The 12356-nt window shown below is 36.5% G+C and overlaps 1 protein-coding gene across 4 annotated transcripts in view; it reads right to left on the reverse strand.

Moving 5' to 3' along the window:
* Positions 1-12356, reverse strand: part of PTPRD (protein tyrosine phosphatase receptor type D) — a 1574709-nt gene that overhangs the window by 652950 nt on the left and 909403 nt on the right. For all 4 annotated transcript variants that reach the window (XM_082842820.1, XM_082842821.1, XM_082842823.1 and 1 more), the window contains one exon: positions 9069-9107. The gene's annotated coding sequence lies outside the window, so the exon portion shown is untranslated. The remainder of the gene's footprint in view (positions 1-9068; positions 9108-12356) is intronic.

Here is a 12356-nt window from a genome sequence, read left to right on the forward strand (position 1 = left end):
CAAAACACTATTTATATGCACATTATGAAAACTACAACAAAAGATAAACAGAACTATCATCTGTTTAAGAAATGAGGAAATTGAAAATTAATAAAAATTGACTTGTCCTAAGTCATACAAAGGCTAAACTTAAACCCAATAGAATTGAAATGTTGGGTTGCATAGCTTTTACAGTCCTCACATTAACGTCTAAAGGAGCTACAAATTTCAGTGGTAACTTTTAATTTAAAACTTGAAGGGAGGGACTTCCCTGGTGGCGCAGTGGTTAAGAATCCACCTGCCAATGACGGGGACATGGGTTCAAGCCGGGGTCCAGGAAGATCCCATGTGCCAGGGAGCAACTGAACACGTATGCCACAACTACTGAAGTCCGCATGCCTAGAGTCCTTACTCCTCAACAAGAGAAGCTACCGCAATGAGCAGCCTGTGCACCGCAACGAAGAGTAGCCCCTACTCGCCACAGCTAGAGAAAGCCCATGGGCAGCAACGAAGACCCAGCACAGCCAAAAAAATTTTTAATTTTTTTTATAAAACTTGAAGAGAGAAAGATTTTATGAAGGTAAGTCAGTTGGCATGGAGAAAAATATGACTTGTAAAAATTTGTATGAGTGTTTAGAAATAAAAAACAAGTTGAATAACCATTAGGTTTAGAGTTAATATCAATATAATTTAGATACAGTAAGTATTTGTCTCTCCACTGATAAAACTGTAAGATTTCATTCTGCAATGCATGTGCCTTTTTAAAATAGTCTGTCTCAAAAGTTATTTTATTTTTCTCTCTGCATGAAGAGTGCTAGGGCAGACTGCAAAAGTACTAAGTAATATGCTATAATTTATGGTTACATTTAGAAATTCTCCCCAGATTTTGGTTAGCCTTCTTTTAAGGAGTTCTGAAAATTTTATGTTGACTTGGGGCTTGTGTGGAGGGATTTGGGGTAGTTTTTTGTTCCTTATAGTCCTTAGGTCTTCCTCTAAAGAAGATTTGGAGTTATCAAATTGTCTTAAAGTTGGCCAGCCTGAAGAAAGATGGAAATTGTTAGGAATTGCCTCAGGGGAAACTCCAAGTGTGAATGGTTAGAAGAACATTCAAGAGATTCAACATATCTTTGACGAATACTCCCCAGGCATAAAAGGAAGAAACTGTTAGAAATCAGACCATGAACAAAAGTTAGAATTTTAAGAACAAAGGGACAAAATTATCTACAGCTATCTTTGTGCTCTGATGAACACTGACATGCTATAGGATAATCCCTGCTTGTCCCTCCTGACCCATTCAACCTTCTCCCCCTTGCTCAGTGCTTCATGAGCTTAACATTTTAGGATGGCATCAACCAGGCCCTCCTGCCTTGCAGTTTCTTGTTAGTTCAATGTGAGGCACCAGTAGAAAATTAGAAGGTAAAAGAAATGAGGAGTCACGGTGTTTATTTTCCTTGTTCTCTACCTGCCAGGGTACATGTTGTCATATGGTTTTTTGGTGTTTTTTTTTTTTTTTTTTTTTTTTTTTTATCTTAGGGTCTTGTTGGGTGACCCTCTTAAACAGTACAGGTCTTTCTGGCTTCTGATAACTTTGTGTTCTATCGAGCCTGGGTGTGGAAGTAGCTTCCAGTTATAGTTAGCCCAGGATGCTTCACTGTCCTTTAACCCTATCTATCTCTCTGTAAAGAGTCACTTTATTAAACGCTCTTCAATCTTTTTTAAGTGTCATCAGTTTTCTGAAAGGGTCCTGACTGATACACATGGACTGGACTGTCACAGGATCATTGTTACATGTGAGAAGGATTAGTGGTGGACTGAAAATGTCATGTGTGTATAACACAACAGACACAAAGGGTGTTCCCAACACTTAATATGGATAACACAATTATTTTTAAATTTCAATGGTTTATGGTGATCTTTTTGGCATGGAAAACTTCTCCTTTGTGTTAGGGTTCATTGTAGTATGCTCATAAGTTAGATTGCCCGAGTTATAAATTGCTATGGAATTCTGGTTACCCTAGAGATTGCTTCTCTTAAGTAGAAAGTGGCAATTATGGTCTGCCGGGGCCCTGAGAAAGTGTCTGTTTTTGAACTCCAGGAAGATATAAGGGTGGGGAGCTTTTCAGGGATCAACAGATGGGGCTGCTCCAAGGTTACATGGCCCCACATGTCCCAACACACTGTTCCTCGGGGGAATAACTTATAATTCAACAATTATTCTCACATTCTGGAAGACTAGTAAGCCTGGAGCTTTTGGTTTAAATATTATAGAATTAAGTGCTTATGTGAGAAAACAGACCTATGGGTAAATAGATGGTAAAATGCTTAGTGACTGCAGTCCGTAATTACATAGCATATAATCACCTCTGTGGTTGTTACAGTCCAAACAACAGTAGAGAGTGAGGTGTACATTAAGAACAAACTGTGTTATTCAAAGTCCTGAAACTCAGAATGTACTCAGCAAGGAAAGAGGTTCACATGCTATTCACTGTCAGAGAATATGCTCCTATTCCCTGAAGATTCAGCCTCTTATAAGTGGAAATGCTGTGGATATGGTGCTTTTGTAAACCTAGTGTAGTGACAACTCTGCAGCTATTTTAACAGCTCTTCTATATTTCCTTTAGTAAGACCAAACTAACATGTTTTTTTCTCTAATGTGATTTTAAATTCTGGCTCAAAGTTGGGAATCAGGGCTGCTCCTTATACTGGTTTTAATGTTGATACCTACTGGGCAGACAGACTTGAAGGTGGTCCCCAGGGTCCCTTCCTCCTGGTGTCTATACTCTTGTATAATCCTGTCCCCTTGAGTGTGGACAGAACCTGTGACTTCCTTCTAACCAAGAGAATTTGGCAAAGGCAATAGGATTTCACTCCCCTGATTATGCTATATTATATAAAACTCCATCTTGCTATTGGACTGGTCTAGAGGCTCTCCTTCTCCCTTGCTGGCTTTAAAGAAGTAAGGTGTAATGTTGTGAGAGGGCTTTTGGAGAGGGCCATGACGCAGTGAACTTCAGGCAGCCTCTAGGAGCTGAGAGAAGCCTCCAGCTCACAAGCAACAAGAAGCTAGAGCCCCATCTTTAACGGTCAGAAAGAAATTCTGCCAACAACCTGAGTGAACTTGGAAGTGGATCCATCACCAGTTGGGCCTCCAGAAGAGAACTAAGCCCCAGGCTGATATATTGATAGCATCCTTATAGAGGAGCCAGCAAAGCATGCCTAAACAAAACCATAGAGACTGCGAGATAATAAATACATGTTGTTTTAAGCCACTGAGTGTGTGGTAATTTGTTACATAGTATAGAAAACTAATACCTCTGTTCAATACATACTGAGTACCATGAGTCAAGCATTATTAAGAGTATTTGAGAAGACTACAAAAGAGATAAATTCATATACTCAAGGAAGTTATGGTAGGTAAGATGATTTCCTTTCACACATAGATACAGGGAAACTATTCACAATGTCAAATGACTGTTTTACTTTAAGTGGATATGAGAACAAGGTAGATCTATGAAATAGTATTGAAATTTTTATCAAGCTCTATCAGTTAAAGTCTAAGGCCATATGTATGTATTTTTGCCATTCTGCAATCACCGTTATCTGTGAGGGCATGTATCCTTGCCATTACATCCTATATCATCAGGTAGAAGAGTAAAACTTCACAGAATTTCCTAACACTCAGCAATGCTAAAATAAACCCCGTGACTTGCCTTTGCTCAGGGCCATGATAACGTTCTCTGTATGGTTCAAATTTTAGGATATGTACTGTTGAAGGGAGCACTGTCATTTGCCTTTGCATTCACGATCCACTAGCTTACACTGTCAAACATCTATATCAAATCTATATCAGAGAGTTGGCCACTGTCTTAGATTAAGTTTTCAATAAAGATTTTTGAGTGTCTGAATTTCTTTAATGAAATAGATAAACACAACTAATCATACTAACAGGGGCAGAAAGAAAGAGAGTTAAAAAGAGGGATGCAGATAGTACAGATGCTAATTTAAAAAAAAAAATAATGCAGTGATATTTGAAAACTCTTGCCAGGTCTTATGTTTGTTTGCTTTCAACTTGAGGCTTTAGGGACTCACATCAAAGTAACACAGGAGTAGCCGAACTCTGATATATTTTAAAGAGCTTCTGCAACAACAATTAATATGGAGTCGTTGACACTAGAATTAATGTTGGAAACCACTCTCAAGGTGATGGGGACAATAAATGTGCCGCGCGAGTTCCCCATAGTGCTGCACCGTCATTGTTGTGTTCTACCACTGATCATTGATGATAGCAAAAAAGCAATCACTCATAAGACAGAACTAGTAACAGTCTTCAAATATGAAAGGATGCTCACTCACTTCTATATTTGGTAACAGTTCATGTTTAATGAATAGTGGTGCTTTTTTCTTTTTTCCTGCCCTAAAGGGCATAAGAAACCAGCCTCCTCCTCTTCCTTTCCCTGCTGCATTATCAGTAGCACTGGAGGCCAGTTCATTCACTATCCTGAAATAGCCCTTTTGGATACCGATTTTTTTCCCAGATGTAAACATGTGGCTCTAAGAGAATATAGGAGATCCAAGTATTAGCACTACTGTATGGCTACAAATATATGGGCACTCCACACAGGACCAGCTCTGCCCTGAGCCAGACAGCTGAACTGACATCAAAATTCAGGGAAGACCATGGTGTACCAGGCACTGGAAAGTGTCTACTGTGCTTTTTCATAGTGGTAGCGAAAACGCCATTGTCAGCATTAGTTCCATTACTCTGGTCTCACTAACTCAACCCTTCCTTCCTTTCACAAAAGGGCATTACAGTGACTCTAGTGGTCCATGTGCAAGCTGGGGTTCCTGGGTAACATGAATCCTTGCTAGGTGCATCTTATAGTTTAACCAGCCTGACGATGAGACTGCGCTCGGAGTGTCCCCTCACTCTTGAACTACTATTGGCTGCTGCACTTTTGCCCTCTTGATGCCTTCTGATCCTCATAAACAGTAGTCGTGGTAGATAATGAACATTTTTCTATATCAAGTAAATTGTAAGCTCTGTGTAAGACTCACAGTGGAACAATAACTCTCCTTGGAAATAAAGAGGTAGCCATGTAAAATAAACAACTGTTTGGTCCATTGCTATTACCTCATTTCATTCTGGAAGCATTTATTTGAGTTTCGTGAACAAAGTGGATATTATAAATAAAACTTCCCCACGATCCCAAGATTATGCTTAGTTCTCAGAATCTAGATGGAAATATGCTTATGTTGAACAATTTAGATTATTGCTCATGTACAGGACTCCAAATGGTCCTCAATAACGACATCCCTGTTTCTCACCATGCCTTGAAAAACACCATCTAATAGCTCACCCTTTCCCTCTGAACTTTTCTATGCATTAAATCCTAAAGAATAAAGGATACCTATGTGATTACTTAGAATGAATAAGATCATAATCAACCCAAAAGAAAGCATTATGTTTGTCCAGAAACTCCTTACCAGGAAAACACCAAAGAGGAAATAAGAGTGTTTATCTATGGTAATAACAATACAGTTGCCTAGCAATCAATTTAAGTTCACTGTCATCTTTATCAAGCAGTGTATTTACACTGGAGACAATCTGAGGAAAGAGAAATCTGTACTGTGATATCAGCACAATGAAAACATATTTCTAAACACAGCCTCTCATTTGTGAAACAAGATGATGACTACTTAAAACACAGGGTTTAGATAGGCGTGGATTATTTAAAGTTTCAAAATGTCATAACACATTTAAGCCTCAATCATTTCAACTTTTCTCCAAAATCACTTTTTCAACATTATACAATATATTCTACAGAATAGATAACACAGAATATTTCACTGAGAGAGGGAAAAATATTGTCACAGTATGTGTGTACATGTGTCTAAGTATTTGTATGTACATCTGTGCATGAGAGTGTGTGTGTGTGTGTGTGTGTGTGTGTGTGTGAAGGACCAGAAAGAGAATTATTTGTTGATTTTGTTTAACAGTCTAGGATAATTGACCTAACAAAAGAATAAAACAGGTTTATTTTAATGAAGTTAATTAAAAACAATTATTTTTAAAATTAATCATGCAGGGACTTCCATTTTACTTTCTAACAGCTATCTTTTTTTCCTTAATGAAGTTCAAGAGGCTAGTACCTCAAAGGGATTGTTCAATGTGCATTTAGATATAATAGTTATTCTCTTCCCTGACTTCAATAAGTACACCTAGACCAACTCAGATGAACCACAGACTTCACACCATCAGCAGAAAAGCAGGGCCAGAAAAGAGAAGCTTTGGGGTTTTGTTAACAGTAAGTAGAAAGAAAATAAAGTTTCTTTCTGCTAAACTGTCAGAGGAATGTAGATGTATTGGCACTTAAAGGTACACGCAGGAGGACTTGAGGTTGACTCTGCTGTCAACTGGCCAAGAAGGATGCATTTTTTTAATGCTTACTAATGCCTCCCCGTAGAGCTTATCCAAGGCACAATACTGAGTTAGCGAGACTGTCTTACTACTTACCCTTTCAGCATTCCTCATCCTCTTTTGCAACTAGCAATCACTTTTGCTTCACCTCCTCTTTACCGTAAAATGCTTTCTCTCCACCAATGTGGATAAAATCACTGTGACAATACTTCTACAAATATTTGTATTGAAAATATTATATTTCACTAAGGAAGGTAGGAGGGTGTTTTGTAATGTACATGAGCTGTGGGCAGAGTTCTGAGCCACAATTTCAGTTCCTTCCCTTTTCTAGCTAGGTGACCTTAGTCATGTTATTTGGCTGTTCTGAGAATTATCTGGAAAAGAGGACAATCAGATATTCTTTACATGACAGATGTGAGGATTATCTGAGGAGATGTTTGTAAAACCACCTAGCCTAGCACTACCAAAATAGGAGAGAGCATCCTAGATTTTTTTTCCATTGAGGAACATAAAGTACCAGAAAGCAGGTGACGATTTTGATGATGCTGAAGGACTTTTCCTGCACTCCAGATATAGAGCCGTGATGATGGTGACTAAAGCTTTTTGAATGATAGGTTGATTTACCCTCCCCCACCCCCCAATAACATTTTAAATGATAAACTTGAATCACAAGTGCAAACACTGGCAACAATCCTTGCAAAATCATTTATGTGACTCATGGGATTCTGGATAGGAAACTCTCGAGAGCTAGAACCCAAGTGTCACCAGGTACGTCATCTATTAATCTTGACCAAGTCCCAAATAATTTCAGATTGATAAGCTGTTCAAATGCCACAGCAATCTTGAGTAGGCAGTATTATCCTTGTTTTGAACATTAAAACATTGAGGCCCCGGGTGAGTAAGCGGATCTTAATGATGCTGCTGAAATTTTACCCAGTATTTTGGAGTGAGAGTCAACAGGCACTTTCCACTCTACCATCATCAAAGTCTACTCTATAGTTAGGAAAATAATGAATGGTGGACTATTAGTGATAGCTTTATACATAATAGACCATAAATAACCAAAATATTTTCCCCAAGATACTTCAAATGTTAGGAAGAAAGAGACCTTTTATTGTGATGATAAATGATTAACACATAATAGCTGCTAAAAAAAAAAAAAAAACAAAAAAAACAAAAAAAAACAGCAACAACCATAAACCCAAAGCCACACTTTCTAATTAAAATATTGTGAAAATGCTGCTAAGAATTATTTTTTACCTATTTGTATCTTTATGCCAATAAAAAGGAGGTTACCTGGATGACTCTTTATGATTTACACTTCGGGACAGAAAACTGTCAATTCTACAAGGTTCCTTGGTAAATCTCTACATTAATATTGAGATCAGCATCCGTGTTCACTTTTCCTTTGCCTGTAAATAGCAATTACAGGATAACTACAGGGTAAATCTAGGGCTTTGTGTCCCCAAATGCAGGAGTAATTTGAGCTGTTCTGACTATAAATTTGAATTGTTTAACATACGCTTTCTGTAGATTAGAAACACATTTTAATGACTTATTTCACCTCTCTAAATGCATGATTTTCCCTTTTTTAGAAGTCAAGTGATTTCAAGAGTAGAGCAGGTTTAGAACACTCGTAAGAAAACTTGAAACAAATCAAGAAACATTTTCTTCATTTGAGCATGGCTTAAATTGAGCATAGAGCAAGATTCACAGAAACATCAAATAATTATACAATGACTAGACGTTTTTCTTCCTCAATGAAATAGATAAAAATATTCAATGTTTCTATTTTTTAAACAACTCAAGTTCTAGTTTCAACTAAATTGTCAAATAAGTAGCAAAAATTAAAAATGTAACTTTCTCCATCTTTTCACTTACTTTTATCTCTCCCCTTTTCTCAAGTACAACCTATTACATACCCTGTCTCTACCTCTTTTTAGTTTCCAATCTCTACTCTATAAATTTGTTCTACCTCTATTTCCTTTCTTCCAAATGTTGACAATAAAGTGTATGCAATCTGTTTACTCTCTTTATCCTTATGGTGATCTGCTTTCTTCCCTATTATTGACATTATTTTCAATTTTCCCCTTACTCATTTGCTTTCCTTTTGACCATTATTTCACCTGTTCACTTTTCTACTCCATTAACTGATGGCCCTCCCCTCACCATCCCAACACATCTCATTCCAATTTGAGGGATGTACCTTACATTGTGCAAATCTCTCATGGTTCTCCATGAGGTAGGTTTGGTGAAACAAATGAACCACTCTGTGACCTATTCTACTCTTAGGCAAGAGGTTAGGAATAAGACAGTAATAGCATATATATGTTGTAAAAAATTACCTTATAAAAATTCATTCTAAGGATTTGAACTCACTCAAAATAAAAACATGCCCATTACTTTGTGCTTGGAATTTCACTCCATCTGTAATGTCTTTCTGTTTGCCTACCATACACAGAAAATTCATGCAGCTTTTTAAAGCCTCCAAATAATCTGAAAGTGTTGAAAGTTCACTTTTATTCCTCATGCGCTGTAATAAAATCGCTAACACTTTTCTAAGAAGCTACAGCTTATAGTAGTTAAGAAATACTATTAAGTAATAAAACAGAGAAAATTTGAAAACCACACTAAAAAAAAAAAAAAAAAACTAGCATGTTTTAAATCTTACTTGTTCTTTAGATCCCACGGGTGTTTACCAGCCGTCTCCCTAAACAAAGAAGAAATGTGACAACAATTAAAATGTTGTGAAAACGATGCTATTAAAATACTCCTCATTTAGGTGGTGTGTTTTTATATTACCTAGATAGTGGAAAATGTCAAATTCCAAAAAGAAGTGAAATTAGTTGTATTTTGGCATTTCCCTTCATTCTCGTTTTAAAGAGCAATTTAAAATTCACCTTTCAAAGCAACAATAAGCAAAAAAGCTATGATTATTCTAGGAAGAGAAATTACAGTTTAGAATATTAATTAAACATACAATATAATCAAAATTGTATATAATCTGAAATAAATAACAATACAATCATCAAGTATTATTAAATTAAAAATTGTGTTGGAAAAGTCTACACACAATTCTTACAAAATGGAATATTCTTTGCATTGTAAGGAATTCCTTGCATAGTTAAGATTTAGTTCTTTGGTAAACACACACAACGCATGCTCAGTTTCTGTAACTAACATCACAGAGTCTCTAGAAAGATAGAATCTCCCAAATCATGATGATAATGTTAAAAAAGAGAGAGACAAATCTAGATTTTAAAATTGGGCCAAGAAAAGGCTTATTAAAAATTTAATTAAAAATGAAAGTTCATTATTAATATAATTTTTATTAGGGTTGAAAAAGATAAAAGCACATGAAAGTGTTATAGTGTTTCAGAAGTTTCATAAACCGTTTTGAAAACTGGACAACCCATACTGGCATTTTCCCAATGATTTTCATTAAACTTCCTCACCCTAGTTTTTTTGTTTGTTTGTTTGTTTGTTTGTAAGAATGGAACCAGAGAAATCAATTTGGATTCTGTGAGTAGCTTAGGCAAGTGGAAGTATTAATCCATCTCTATAAATTTCTAGAAAATGCCAGATGATCTTGAGTGACATAAAGCTGATCAGTGCTTATTTGTAGACATGGGTGGGGAAAAGAGGATGGAGGCATTAAAAAGGCTATAAATTAAACTTTTGAAGTTGACAGATATGTTTGTTATCTTGTGATGATGGCTTTAGAGATGACAAAACTCATCAAACTGTATGCTTTAACATGTATTGTGTATTATAGTTATAACTTCATAAAACTCTAAGATAAACAAGTGGAAGTGTGTGAAATAGATATTTAATCTAGGGCATTAACTGCCTGATTAGCCAATTGAAAAATTAATGGATTTATTATTGCAATTTTTGTTTAAAAGATTATTCGGCTGCTGTGCGATTACCAGGTTGGATAGAGGGTGGTTGGATGGGGAGATAAAATTCTGTAAGGAGGCTTGGACTACCATATTGGTAGTGGAGTTAAAGGCTGCTGGACTGACGCTGGACCTACATGATAGAATGAGTAGGTACAAGGAAAAGACTTCCTGAGGCACTGGATGTGAAGGTAGGGCAACATAAGGAATCAAGGATGATGGGCATTTTCTGGCTCAAGCAACTGGATATATGGTGCTGCCATTTCCTGAGATAGAGAAGATTGAAAATATATTAATATTTGAGGAAAATATGAAAGTTCCATTTTGGACATATTATTTGTGAAACCCCATGAGACAACCAAATGGAAATCTTAAGTCAGGGAAAGGTTTCTAGAACTCAGAGGAAAAGTCTGAGCTACACAAATAATTTTGAGAATTTCCAGCATATAGATAAGTATGGGTAGATGCCATGACATGGAGACAATGTCACTGAATGTGAATAGAGAAAGAAACTCAGAGTCAGTATGCTACATAGTTTATCTACCTGGATGTTTGCATCTCACCTCCCTCCTCCACATAACCACAATGAGGGTGAAAAGGAGTTCTGTGAGCTAGAAGCTAATTTAAATTATTTCTTGCGTTTCTGAGAGGCTACTTTCTAATTCTTATGTAGAAAACTTCAAAAATAGATAGGAAACAAAAAATATAATATTTTAGGAAATTAACCAAATTTGTCTCCAGTTCGATACTGAAATTATCCTCAAAGACTCTTGGATGTCTAATTACTTATTTAATAGGTGCTTATAATTACCTCATCTAAAGTTCATGTCTTAAATAATATTGATATATCTTTTACTACATACATACTTTTAAAATCAAATTAGAGGTGAAGAATAAAGCTTTGCTAAAATTCTCAACAAGATGTCAAAATAATTTGCAGAACATTATTTTTGCAAGATGTGTAGGAAATGTGGAAAAAAACTATGATATGATTTGATAAAAGTAGCTGGAAACTGTTCTGTGATGCTCTGCAATCAGCAGCTCTTACAAACTCATGATGATTGCTCATAGAAGCAGAACAAACAATTTTGGAATTAAGTTTATTATTATAGAAGGAAAATAAAACATAGGGATTTCATGTCTCGTATGAATGTTCTCCAAACTATTACTCATTTGAGAATCATGATCTATGGTAGGCTTGGTTTTGTTCGTTTCCACTTGCTTTGAGCATTGCTGGGATGTTGGGAAGTCATGTAACCTTGCTAGATTTGTGGTTCTTCCTCTGTAAAGTGGAAATGATACAACTTCCAAGGGTTTTGATGAGAATAAATGGGATAAGGTACACAAAAATTATTTTTACAGTGCAAAGTACCATAGACTGCACTACAGCAGTAATAATGAGACATCATATCTAATGGTGGCAACAGAAATTACTCAAAAGAAATATTCAGTGAATTTATGTACTGTATTTAATTTCATTTACGATTTTCCAAGTCATTAAAAAGCCTAGAAGGAAATAACATCAATCTTCAGATGCTGATGAAAGAAAATAAATGACAGAAACACACATTTTTTAAACTTTGTACACTTTGTTGACTGTTAGTAGTTTTTGGCATTCACAATAAAAATAAAAGGTCTAGTACCTGTTCACAGTGCATTTCTTGGACTGAAACACTATTCGGAATCTCTCCTATTCCTTTTTTTTTTTTTTGGCGGTATGTGGGCCTCTCACTGTTGTGGCCTCTCCCGTTGCGGACCACAGGCTCCGGACGCGCAGGCTCAGCGGCCATGGCTCACGGGCCCAGCTGCTCCGCGGCATGTGGGATCTTCCCGGACCGGGGCACGAACCCGTGTCCCCTGCATCGGCAGGTGGACTCTCAACCACTGCGCCACCAGGGAAGCCCTCCTATTCCTTTTTTTATACTTAGTTGCTTTCATAATTTTCTAATTTATATTTCTTCTTTACTCCTTGTGATATTGCTCTTTTTTTTCATTATTTCATCTCTGATTCAGAGTAAATCATTAACTATAATTGTGTAGTTTTTATTTTTCATTTTATA

This window comes from Leucopleurus acutus (genome assembly GCF_964270905.1).
Source record: "Leucopleurus acutus genome assembly, chromosome: 7".
Taxonomy (NCBI): Eukaryota; Metazoa; Chordata; class Mammalia; order Artiodactyla; family Delphinidae; genus Leucopleurus; species Leucopleurus acutus.